Genomic DNA, 13841 nt, shown 5'->3' on the forward strand with positions numbered 1-13841 from the left:
CTGTGCTGGTCATGTGAGGGGCTTAGTGCCTGCGGATCCTACAGGTCATCTCTCAAATTGTGTATACCCATAACAGGGGCCACTACAGCTGTTGCCTGTCTGCCCCACCAAACACTTGCAAGACAGAGCCCTCCCTGTTCATGGTAATATGGTGAGGGTACCTTTAACTCCCTCTGACTCTGACTGTTGTTAATAAATAATTGGCATTGTTAGTTATGTGAGCACTTCACAGCTGCACATGGTGTTTGCTTCTTGCTGCTGCTGGTGGCTGCAAATACCTTCCTTTCCGTAGACGGAAAGAAGGACAATTTTTTCTAAGATACCTGGGTCCTGGAACACCGGGCTCGGGGGGGATGTATAAGTCCAGAAGCAATCGGTTTGAAGCAAGAAGACGCTGCGGTGCCTGGTGTAGGACATTGATCTGAATGGGCCACCTGATGAGGCCATTGAAGAAATGCTTTTGCAGATTGCTGATGCTTTTGCTGGTGTGCTGAATGCTGCATGTCACTGGCATGTCACCACAGGTTAAACACATTGGAAGTCAAGGATGTTCAACTGCAACTTGAGCACCAGTGGAAATATGTGGATGCCAGGATTTGGTTCCGGTGAGATTGGGTTGTGTGGGAGGGCCTGCATTACTGCAGCTCTTGGACAGAGAATGACACGGATAGGGAGAACAAGTGACACATTGCTGGACAGATCATTCTGATGACAAAGGTTTGGGCATGATAACACATTCTCAGGCTACCCTCCCATTTCTGTTGAGGAGCCTGCGAGCGGTGATACTGTGTGGTTGTTGTTTTTTGTGCAAATGAGCTGATATCGCTTTGTATTGGTACCATTATAGAACAGTGATGTTTTCTTGTTGTTTATGGTTAGTGTGATATGTGGAATGTTACGTAGTTAATTTTCAAATCTTTGTTATGTCACTGTTGACCATTTAATAAATAAAATATTTGCATGTGCTTTCTCGTGGCTAAACGTGCCATGTCTCAGATAAGTTTTATTGCCTCACATCCCAATCAAACTGTGAGGCCTGAACACTCAGGGCATCAACACCACAGAGGCAGCAGCCAACAATCAAAACCCAAGGTCTGGGCCTTAGCACTGGGGATATCCCCGCAACCAGAGGGTGAATGTGAAAGTACCTGAGCACAGATCCCCAAGTGTTCCCGGCAGGGGTCTGGGTTCAAGGGACCTCTGCTGTGGCCAAGGGTAAGTGTGCAGGGTAAGGTCCCTCAGCACAACTGGCTCAGTGGATGGCACTCTGAGAGAAGGCAGGACACGTAAGGGTTTCCCGGAGAAACCCACGTAGACATGGGGAGAACATACAAACTCCACACAGACAGTGACCCAAGGCTGGAATTGAACCCATTGTCCCTGGAGCTGTGAGGCAGCAATGCTAACCACTATGCCACCTTGCCACCTTTTTTTAAAAATTGGACATCGTTGGCATAATCTCCTGCGCACGCAGTATTTGCAACTCCTCCAATTGGCTATGCACCCACTGGAATGTCGCTGACACTCCAGCACAGTGGCACAGTGGTTAGCACTGCTGCCTCACAGCTCCAGGAATGCAGGTTCAATTCCGGCCTCGGGTGACGGTCTGTGTGGAGTTTGCACATTCTCCCCGTGTCTGCGTGGGTTTCCTCCGGGTGCTCCGGTTTCCTCCCACAGTCCAAATGTGTAGGTTAAGATTGGGTGTGCAAAATTGCCCTTAGTGTCCAAAAAGGTTAGGTGGGGTTACTGTGTTACGGGGATCTGATGGAGGTGTGGGCTTAAGAAAGGTGCTCTTACCAAGGGCCGGTGCAGACTCGATGGGCCAAATGCCCTCCTTCTCCACTGTAAATTATATGATTCTAAGATATCCTCTCCCGAATTTCACGGCCGTGCCCTAGTGTCTGCATCAGCTTCAGGATAACCTTGCCAAGAAGCTCAGCATCTGACTGGGATTCAGCAGAGCCCTGGGATCCAACAAACCTCCAACTGCTGACTTGCTTGGATGTCCCTGCCTCCACCTGATGTGCATTGGCATCTGTGTGCTGCTCACCAGAGGTCTGGCCACTACTGTCGCCCACCGAGGTGTGTGTCACTGCACTGGCGGGGGGTGGGGGGGGGGGGGGGGGGGGGGCAGATAGCCTTGCCGCATTAGGTGGCGATCCTGCGTGCGAATGGACATGTGGTCAGTGAGAGGGAAGGATCAATCTGTCTTACACAAACAGCTTGTTTGGTGCAGGTCAGCTGGGTGAAGAGCAGTGGATCCTCACCTCTGCAGCACAAGCCAATCGCGCTGTCGGGGACTGCTCTCTCCTTGACCAGTCACACGATCTCCAGGGCCCTTTCCTCATAGGAGGAGGGGAGCACTTTGATGTTCGGAATCCCACTGCCCATCTCACCCTTTCCAGTCTATTTTAGGCTAACTGATCTTGCGGGGACAAAGAGAGGGCATTTTGAGCTACACGCTTGATGCTTAGGGAGTGGGGTCTAGGACAGGTGGCATGTGTGGGCACTGCCCCTGGGCAGGGAGGGTTGTGTTGGAGGGTGCCCGGGTGTGCTCAGGCACAGGCACGGTAATATGCTTGGGAGGGGGAGGGTGTGGGGAGGAGTGCGAGGTGTCACCCTCTGACTTGTTGTGGGGGGAAGGGTGGTGGAGGTGAGGGTGGTGGCAGGTGAAACTGATACCAGGGGCTGGTGTCAACTTACGCATGTGACCCAGTGGAGGTCGTTGTTTTTCTTCCTGCACGGGACAGCGGTCCTCCTGGTCAAGCTGCCCGAACTGACGGTCGCTGCCACTAACGCCCAGGCGGCATTGGCGTCCCTGGGGCTGGTCCTCTGACCTCCGTCTGGGGAACAGGGGGCTGGATTCTCCATTTGGGAGACTAAGTCCCCACGCCGGCATGAAAACGGTTGTGTTTTACGGCAGGAAAACTGGCGCAAAACGTCCACCGATTCCCTGCTCCGTGGGGGGCAGGGGGGCGGCTAGCCACCAGGCAGCGTCGAGCTCCCAGGATCGCCCCACCACAATGCCCCCAGCCCCGAATAATGCCACCCCTGCTCACGGATCGGCCCTCCCCTGACTGTGGCGGCGCTGGACTGAGTCCGCAGCCGCCACTCCGAGCTCCCGACGGGTGAGGCCATGAGAGACCCACGGCGTAGGGAACTTGGCCCCGTCGGGGATGGAGCATCACAGGCCGGGCCTCAGGCAATGGTCTGAGGCCGAGGCTACAGCGCGTGGCGTACTCCTCAGCGGGCATCGCGAAAGCGCCGCCGCCCCCAATTTTGTCCTCATCGGGGATTCTCCGCCCGATCGCCGAATGCGATTTTGACGTCGGGAATCGGAGAATCAAGCCCAGGGTCTCCCGTCTCACCTCCAAGGCATCCAGCAACCTGGCCAGGTCGGCATCCCTGAAGCATGGTCTACGTGGTGGCATAGCTGTGTGCTGACTGGAGCGTATTGGGAGGGAGCGCTTCTGAGAAACTCCCCTTGTTAGCGGAGAGCTGCTGAGCACAGTCCAGGCGAATCTGCTGGCGGGACAGCCATTTCCGCCGTGAAGCTTGTGGGGGATCATTTCTGGCACTAAGTGCCGTTAAACATGGGCCGCGATCTTGCTGGCTCTGCTGTCGGGAAGCACACGGGAAGTCACGCCCGATACAGCACTTAGAACTTTTCCTGTTCAAATTGCGCCCATGGTCTTAATTCCCACATTCCCTCCCCCATTTAGAATGGATAGAAGGCCGGCTTCTTTCAGTGATTTTGGGTTCCCAGCAGGGAGGGTTTCATTCACATGTATTGCAGGTCAGGACAAAAAACAAAGGAGGAGGAGGAGCGGAATGAAAACGCCCAAAAGAGAAACAGGAAAGAAAACAGGAAAAGCTTTGAAGTTGTTGGTTCACACGACAGAGCTGAAGGGTCCGCTGTGAAAATGCTCCCAAGGTTTGTATTGAACATCTTTTGGAGAGAGAGACTTCAAGGATGTTCTGAAATGCAATGGAAGGTCCACCGAGTGAGGCATTTGACAACCTGGATGTCAACAACTGGTGAAAATGGGGTCGATTTTGATTGTGATTCCCCCATTGAAGAATAGTCCATTGCCACCCATTCTTTGGGTTGGGTGGGAGGGGGGAGGGCGCGGTTGGCTACTGGGTAGCCCTTTTGTAGGGTGGCAGCTGACACTTGAGAAATTGTGTCATGAAGACCTTCTGGAAAGAACCATAGAATGGAATTAGCAAGAATAAGGCTGAGTTCCATTGGGTGGTGTCACCTTTCCGTCAGAGCAACTGACCGAGTCCAACCCTCCACACCGTTTCCCCTTGGCTCTGTCACATTCTGCACTTCAGATAATTATTCAATTATCGTTTGAAGAGGGAGGGAAATATTGGAACTTCAAGAAAACAAACCTAATTGTTTCAAATTCACTTCTGGCATGTGGCCATTTCCGGCAAGTCGCCTTTATCGGCAGTCCCTCGGTGCACTGAGAAGGCAGTCAAGACCCTTCTTCTTGAGTCATTGTTCACTGGTCTGATAAAACTGAGAGTCTTTCTGTGTCTTTCTGGGTCACTTCATGCAGCAATTAAAGATCAAGAACTTTCAGAGCAACTTCATTTCCCTGAAAACCAAAAATCCATTTTTAGAGTGACTTTTATGGCCAGTGGATGGTCCAAGTGTAGCCACGGTTGCGATATTAAAAAATAAGGCAGACATTTTGTGCACAGCAAGATTCCATAAATAGCAATGTAATAATGAGCAAATAATCTGTTTCAGTGACGCTGTTTTGAAGAATAAATAATTGCCACAATAGCAGAGATAACTCCCTGCTCTAGTTCAGATTAATTCCATGGGATCGTTTACATTCATCCTGCAAAGATAGACAGGGCCTAGGTTTAACATTTTGCAGCTAGACCTGGTGCTCAATTTTTTTTGAGTGGGACTTGAAGTCTGAGGCACTATCAATTATGACGAGACAAGTGTAGAGAGTAATCGAGGCTTTATTAAGCAGAGATGTGTAGCCTCCTGCAGCTGCTGCCGAAATGGCTGCAGTTCGGTGAGCACACACATTTATACTCCGCCTACTGGGCGGAGCCAGCAGGCAGGAATCTACCCCCGTACCTGTAGTACAGGAGCCTTACCGTATTACATCTCGTATGTGATATATACAACAGCGGTGACTACCACATTCACCCCTGTTAAAAAATGAGTCCAGCGGGGGGGGTGGAACACTATTTACATGCATTTTAACGTTAACATTTTGGGGAAAGTTCACAAATTCAGCCGATTGGGTGCCTTGATCCTCCATTGTGAGTGCCGCAGTGCCGGTTGCGATGCAGGCGTCGGCTCGGTCGCCGGTGATTCTGGGAGCGTCTAGACCTCATCTTCATCCCCGGATGGGACCGTCCCATTCTCCCGCTCCACCTGCCCATTTCCCCGGGGGTTGTAGCTGGTCATCCTGCTCGAGGCGATGCACTTGCTAAGCAGGTACTGATGCAGCTCATCACTCATAAAGGAGGATCCCCGGTCGCTGTGGATGTAGTTGGGGAAGCCGAACAGCGCGAAGATTGTGTTGAGGGCTTTGATGACGGTGGCAGACATCATATCGGGGCATGGGACGGCGAAGGTGAATCTGGAGTATTCATCGACCACGTTCAGGAAGTACGTGATTCGGTCGGTGGAGGGGAGGGGACCTTTGAAATCCACATTGAGGCGTTCAAAGGGGCGGGAGGCCTTCACTAGATGCGCACGGTCTAGCCGGCAGAAGTGCCTTTTGCACTCCGCGCAGACCTGGCAGTCTCTGGTGATAGCCCTGACCTCCTCGATGGAGTAGGGCAGATTGCGGGCCTTTATGAAGTGAAGGAACCGGGTGACCCCTGGGTGACAGAGAGCGTCGTGTAGGGTCTGGAGTCGCTCCACTTGTGCGCTGGCACATGTACCTCGGGATAGGGCATCGGGGGGCTCGTTGAGCTTACCGGGCCGATACAAAATCTCGTAATTGTAGGTGGAGAGCTCGATCCTCCACCTCAAGATTTTATCATTTTTGATCTTGCCCCGCTGTGTGTTATTGAACACGAAGGCAACCGACCGTTGGTCAGTGAGGAGAGTGAATCTCCTGCTGGCCAGGTAATGCCTCCAATGCTGCACAGCTTTACTATGGCTTGGGCCTCCTTCTCGACAGACGAGTGCCGAATTTCGGAGGCATGGAGAGTGCGTGAAAAGAATGCCACGGGCCTGCCTGGTTGAGGGTGGCGGCCAGAGCGACGTCTGATGCATCGCTCTCGATCAGGAAGGGGAGCGTCTCGTCGACCGCGTGCATCGCGGCCTTGGCGATGTCGGCCGTGATACGGTTGAAGGCCTGGTGAGCTTCGGCCGTCAGGGGGAAAACGGTGGAGTGAATGAGTGGGCAGACCTTGTCCGCATAGTTAGGGACCCACTGGTGTAGTATGAGAAGAACCCCAGGCATCGTTTGAGGGCCTTGGGGCAGTGGGGAAGGGGGAGTTCCATGAGGGGGCGCATACGATCGGAATCGGGCCCTAGAACTCCATTTTGCACCACATAGCCGAGGATGGCGAAGCGGTTGGTGCTGAACACACACTTCTCCTTGCTGTACGTTAGGTTGAGGAGTTTGGCAGTGTGGAGGAATTTGGAAAGGTTAGCGTCGTGGTCCTGCTGGTCGTGGCCACAGATGGTGACATTATCCAGGTACGGGAAGGTGGCCCGCAGTCCGTACCGGTCAACCATTCGGTCCATCTCCCGTTGGAAGACCGAGACCCCATTAATGACGCCGAAGGGAACCCTAAGGAAGTGGTAAAGATGGCCGTCCGCTTCAAACGCGGTGTACGGGCGGTCTGCCTTGCGAATGGGGAGCTGGTGGTAGGCAGATTTCAGGTCCACTGTCGAGAAGACCCGGTACTGTGAAATCTGATTGACCATATCAGATATGCGTGGGAGGGGGTACGCGTCGAGCTGCGTGTACCGATTGATGGTCTGACTGTAGTCAACGACCATTCTGTTTTTCTCCCCAATTTTCACAACTACCACTTGGGCTCTCCAGGGGCTGTTGCTGGCCCGATAATGCCTTCCCGCAGCAGCCGCTGGACCTCGAACCTGATGAAGGTCCTGTCCTGGGCGCTGAACCATCTGCTACTGGTGGCAACGGGTTTGCAATCCGGGGTGAGGTTCGCAAACAGAGAAGGCGGGTCGACCTTAAGGGTCGTGAGACCGCAGACAGTGAGGGGTGGTAGGGGCCCGCCGAATTTCAGGGTTAGACTTTGGAGGTTGCACTGGAAGTCCAGGCCGAGTAGCAAGGCAGCGCAGAGGTTGGGGAGGACGTAGAGCCGGAAGTCGCTGAACTCTACGCCCTGGATGGTGAGGGTGGCGGTGCAGTACCCCCGGATCGCCACAGAGTGGGATCCGGAGGCCAGGGAGATTCTCTGGTTAATGGGGTGTACCACGAGGGAGCAGCGCCTTACCGTATTGGGGTGGATGAAGCTCTCTGTGCTCCTGTAGTCAAGAAGGCATTATGATTTGTGCCAATCGACCTTTACCGTCGTCGATGCTGTTGCAAGGTTGTGCGGCTGGGACTGGTCGATCGTGATGAAGGGATCGCGAGCTGTAGCTGGTGTTGGAAGGCCCCTGGCTGGTCGGCAGGCGATGAGCGGTCCGATGAGGTGCCCAACGAGCAGGGGTCCTGAGGCGGGGAAGATGGCGGCGCCCACGGGCCACACGTGGGGGATGCAGGAACAATGGGCCTGGTTACAGCGGCGATCAAGCGGGCCTGGCACACAGCAGCGAAATGTCCTTTCTTCCCGCAGGGCTTGCAGAGCGCGCTCCGGCAGCGCTGCCGGGGGTGCTTTGTCTGTCCACAGAAGTAGCACTTGGGTCCCCCAGGGTTGACTGGCTGCCGCACAGCGCAGGCTTGGGGTTGGCTGGGGGCGGTCGCTGGTGGAGTCCACGATGTCCAGGAGGGAGGCGGCGTGCGGTCGGGGGCGTACACTTGTACATTACGGGAGGCGACCGTTAGTGAGATCGCGAGTTTCTTGGTCGCCGCGAGGTCGAGGGTAGCCCCTTCTAAGAGGCGCTGGCGGATGTACGCCGACCCTATGCCCGTAACGAAAGCGTCCCTAATTAGGAGTTCAGAATGTTCAACGGCCGAAACGGCCTGGCAATCAGTCTCTCACCAAGGTGGGCAGGGCATGCCAGAAATCTTTCACAGACTCACCGGGGAGTTGGTGCTGCATGGACAGGAGGTGGCTGGCGTAGAGCTTGTTGGTCTGCTGAGTGTAGTTCTCTTTCAGTAGCGCGTTGGCCTCAGCGTAGGTAGTCGCGTCCCGGATGAGGGGAAAGATATCGGAGCTCAGCCGCGTATACAGGATCTGGAGCTTCTGTGCCTCTGAGGGTGATTCTGTCGCAGATCTGACGTAGGCTTCAAAGCAAGCTAGCCAATGTGCGAAGGCTGACTTGACGTTGTCTGCTTGAGGATGCAGCTGCAGGTGATCAGGCTTGATGGGGAGGTCCATCGTTGTAAAATCTCTACTTAATAAATTGATGCACTATCAATTACGGCGAGACGAGAGTAGAGAGTAATCGAGGCTTTATTAAGCAGAGATGTGTGGCCTCCTGCAGCTGCTACCGAAATGGCTGCAGCTCGGTGAGCACACACATTTATACTCCGCCTACTGGGCGGAGCCAGCAGGTAGGGATCTACCCCCGTACCTGTAGTACAGGAGCCTTACCGTATTACATCTCATATGTGATATACACAACAGTGGTGACTACCACAAAGCCACAACCTGTTGCCTCAGTAGCGAGAGGGCTACCCACTGAGCCATGACTTTCAGAGTCAGGTTAAGTTCGATCAACACAGGTAGTATTTGCACGCACTGCTGGCTTCATCTCAGTGCTGTCACCAGTCCAGGAGTGTGTATACACAGAAACAATGGCGTTGAATGTTTACACGGGTTTGGTGGGCAGAGAGGTGGTAGTACGAGGTGTGTTAGCGCCGGTAAATCAGGAAATAGCCAGGGAGTTCAGGGTCAGTTCAACCCTGTCGGTCTTAATGGCAGAGTTTTATTTAAATTACAGATCCTGAGACCCCGCCCAATAACTGTCCACATTCACTAGCGAGCCGCTGAGTGAGAATGTGAATTTAGTAATAGGAGGTTTCAGCAGGGCATGGCTTGGGAGAGAGAGGTGCATAAGATGCAAAACTCTGAATCCCGGGTGTTAGGGGGACCCAGGCCAGTTGTTGCGAATTAAGTTCTTGTCATTGTCCAGCAGCCACAGTTTCAGCCCAAAAGACAGGCTTTAAAATAAGTCGAACTGTCAGATCAGTTTCACTGCTGGTTACTGCGCTGCTGTTTTCAATCTTCAGGGAGCTTTGTTTTCCCCATTTGTTTTCACAGTCCGCTGGAAATTCACAAAGCTGCCCAAGGTCAGTTGCAGCCTGAAATAATTATCATAAAATCCCTACAGTACAGAAGAAGGCCTTTCAGCCCTTCAGGTTTGCACCAACCCTCCACAAGAGGACTATATCTCAGTTCACTCCACCGCCCACAACCACCCTATCCCTGTAACCCCACCTAATGTGTACATCCCTGGACACTAAGGGGCGATTTAGTGTGGCCAATCCACCTACCTACACATGCTTGGATGCTATAATACCTTATAAATGTTCAGAGCTGATCCTGGACAGGTCCACAGGTCACTGAAAGGGGCAACACAGGTGGAGAAGGTAGTCAAGAAGGCATACGGCATGCTTCCCTTCATTGGCCGGGGCATTGAGTATAAGAATTGGCAAGTCATGTTGCAGCTGTATAGAACCTTTGTTAGGCCACACTTGGAGTATAGTGTTCAATTCATGTCGCCACACTACCAGAAGGGTGTGGAGGCTTTGGAGAGGGTGCAGAAGAGATTTACCAGGATGTTGCCTGGTATGGAGGGCATTAGCTATGATGAGAGGTTGAATAAACTCGGTTTGCTCTCACTGGAACGACGGAGGTTGAGGGGCGACCTGACATGGGTCTACAAAATTAGGAGGGGCATAGACAGAGTGGATAGTCAGAGGCTTTTTCCCAGGGTAGAGGGGTCAATTACTAGGGGGAATAGGTTTAAGGTGCGAGGGGCAAGGTTTAGAGGAGATGTACGAGGCAAGTTTTTTTACACAGAGGGTAGTGGGTGCCTGGAACTCGCTGCCGGATGGGGTGGTGGAAGCAGATACGATAGTGACGTCTAAGGGGCTTCTTGACAAATGCATGAGGATAATGGGAATAGAGGGAATAAGCACCCCAGAAGTGTAGAGGATTTTAGTTTAGACGGGCAGCATGGACGGCGCAGGCTTGGAGGGCTGAAGGGCCTGTTCCTGTGCTGTACTTTTCTTTGTTCTTTGTTCTTTGGACATCAGGAAGGTTAACTTAATCAGAGTGTAAATTTGGCTGGGGTGCAAAATGAACATCCGACCCAAGCCTACTGGATGAGTTAGGATAAAATCAGCTCTCTACTCCATTTACCTTTATAGATTATTTACAGTTTGAACACAAACAAAAACTACAATTGGTATGTATAAGTCTGTCATGTCTGAAATGGATTTCACTCATTCACTCACAATCAAACAGCCTGTTTGCTTTGAATATAAACATAATGCGAACATTACCCGAATGATGCTTTTATAATTCACAGTCCAGATTTTCTTCAAATCATTTGAAAAGTAGCCACAAAGGTTGAAGTGACTGAAGAGAAACATCTGTTGAGCTCACTAAGTTCTCTTGACTCATCCTGGCAATTATAAGCATTCCCGCTCAGGCTGTCAAATCTTCCGCTTGCGGAACTACAGCCCCAGGCAAAGAATACTACGTTCAAACTAGGCCTTTGGTGGGGTCTGAGGCCTTCAGGTGACGATTAACAGAAAAATAAAAATAATTTGCATTTAAATAGAACTTAAACAAGCCCTCTCAATATCCCAAAATGCTTTAGAAATAGCAAATTATTTTTGAAGCGGCCCCTCTTGTTGGATAAGTAGACCAGCGGGAGCCAAATATTAATTGCAAAAAATCCCAAATGATTGATTGATCAGAAGATCAGCTTTTAGTAGTGCCAGATGTGGCAGAAGTATTAGTAAGGACATTAGAAACTGTATAGTTGAACTTTCTTTATCAACACAAGCAAACAGACAAGAGTCTCCTTTTAATATCTCATCCAATATATGGTATTTCTGATAATGCAGCACTCCCTTGATGCTACACCAAAGTGGGACTCAAATCCATCGCCATCTGACTCAGAGGAGAGCTGTGCTACCAGCTGTTGAACCTGTAGGAATGCAAAGCTGACTAGATTTAACCATGTAATCACAAAGTATGTCATCCTACAATTTTTTACATTTTATTCACAAACATATTTTGAACCCAAGATATTTCAATTATGAAGAAATATTGAAGTGATTCAATTGGTTCATCTTGGTTTTACTTTTATTGGCAGTTCCGGATCGCCTATTAGTAGATTCTCATAGTTGTATCTGAGTTGCTTTGTCCATTGATCTGTAAATCAATTTCATTTTATGTATTAAAAAGGAATAGACAAGTTCTAATGTATGAACAGATCAGCAAGTGTGTTGTGTACTGTGGACAGTTTTCTTTTGAAGCTCTCCGGCTATCTTCCCTTGAAGTTGCTAAGACCCTGAATGCAAATTATTGGGGAAGCCAATGAGACAAGACAAGGCTTCGCATTCAGTGATCAGGGGTGTCATTCTCCGACCCCCCAACAGAATGGCACGGGTGTGCGCAAGGCAGCCGAATTTGGGCCTGCCGATATTCTCCCTTCCGGATGGGCCGAAGTCCCGTCGACGTGCTGACCGGTCACGTCAACGTAAATCAAACCTCCTTTTCATCGGCGTGAACCTGTGCTCCAGGTTCACGCCGACCAGCGTGGAGGTGAGTGACGGCCTGGGGGGTTGGCCGCTGGGCAGGCGATGGCGTGGCCGCAGTCTGAATGTGTGGGGGAGAGGTGCGTGTAGGGTTTTGTGTGTGTGTGTGCGGCGGGGGGGGGGGGGGGTGGTTAGAGTGGGCTGGGCTCTGGGGGAGTGCCGGGAGGGGGGTCCGTGCTGGGGAGGAGGATGGGGGTCCGTGCCGGGGAGGAGGATGGGGGGGTCCGTGCCGGGGAGGGGGATGGGGGGGGTCCGTGCCGGGGAGGGGGATGGGGGGGTCCGTGCTGGGGAGGGGGATGGGGGGGTCCGTGCCGGGGAGGGGGATGGGGGGGGGTCCGTGCCGGGGAGGGGGATTGGGGGGGGGTCCGTGCCGGGGAGGGGGATGGGGTGGGGTCCGTGCCGGGGAGGAGGATGGGAGGGGGGTCCGTGCCGGGGAGGAGGATGGGGGGTCCGTGCCGGGGAGGAGGATGGGAGGTCTGTGCCGGGGAGGGGGATGGGGGGGGGGGTCCGTGCCGGGGAGGAGGATGGGGGGGTCCGTGCCGGGGAGGAGGATGGGGGGGGGGGTCCGTGCCGGGGAGGGGGATGGGGGGGTCCGTGCCAGGGAGGGGGATGCGAGGGCAAGTGAGTTGGTCCACCTGGCCAGGTGCCAGCCTCCAACAGTTGGACCCATGCGGTCCATGCCACCTGGCTGGGGGGAAGGAGGGGATATGGGCAATGATGACATGTCATCGTTCCACCACCGACCGCCCCCCCCCCCCAACCAGGCCGTCATGTTTTCCGATCATCCAGCGATGTTGGCCGCCGTGGCGGCAGCCGCTAATGTCTATGTTGCCCTGGATGATGAGGAGGAGGAGGAGCGTGCCAGAGAGGCGGCGCAGGCTGCCGCAGAGGGGCAGGCGGCAGCCGCCCAGGCTGGAGGGACACCTGACCGACAGGACGAGGAGGGGTAGGAGGACGTCGCGGCCCCACGGCAACGGAGGCACCTGAGGGCGCCACGTGTGTACCGGCCCCGGCAGTCATACCAGGACCTCACGGACCGGTAATGCAGGAGGAGACTCCGGATGAGGCGGGAAACCGTGGCACACATCTGCCACCTGCTGGCACACCTGTCACCACGTGGCACTGGCGGGGGACACCCTCTCCCCGTGTCCGTCAAGGTTACGGTGGCCCTGAACTTTTATGCAACGGGGTCATTCCAGGCATCGAGTGGGGACCTGTCCGGCATATCGCAGACATCGGTGCATCGGTGCATCCGGGCAGTGACAGATGCCCTATATGCCATGGCGCACCGCTACATCGGCTTCCCTGTGGACCGGGCCAGCCAAGATTCCCGGGCCGTGGGCTTCTCTGCCGTGGCCGGGTTCCCCATGGTCCAGGGCGCGATCGATGGGATGCACGTCGCCGTGCGGCCACCTGCAGATAACAGGGCCGTGATCACCAATAGGAAGGGGACCTATTCGATGAACATACAGGTGGTTTGCGACCACCGCATGATGATCCTGCACGTCTGCGCCCGTTACCCAGGCAGTGTACACGACTCATACGTGTTGTCGCGGTCATCCATCCCCAGCATGTACGAGGGACGCCATCCCCGGCTGAGGGGCTGGTTGCTGGGCGACAGGGGCTACCCATTGCGATCGTGGCTGATGCCGCCTATACGGAGGCCACGCAATGAGGCGGAGAACCGCTACAATGATGCCCATGTAGCGACAAGGGGAGTGATAGAGAGGTGCTTTGGCATGCTGAAGATGCGTTTCAGCTGCCTGGACCTCTCTGGGGGCACCCTCCAGTATCGGTCAGATAGGGACGGCCGCATCATTGTGGTGTGCTGCGTCCTGCACAACAGAGGGGCGATGTGCCGCAGGCAGAGGAGGGCGGAGTGGAGGAGCAGCAGGAAGAGGCGCAGTCCTCCCAGATGAGGGGGATGGGTGCAAT

This window comes from Scyliorhinus torazame, chromosome 1 (genome assembly GCF_047496885.1).
Source record: "Scyliorhinus torazame isolate Kashiwa2021f chromosome 1, sScyTor2.1, whole genome shotgun sequence".
NCBI lineage: Eukaryota > Metazoa > Chordata > Chondrichthyes > Carcharhiniformes > Scyliorhinidae > Scyliorhinus > Scyliorhinus torazame.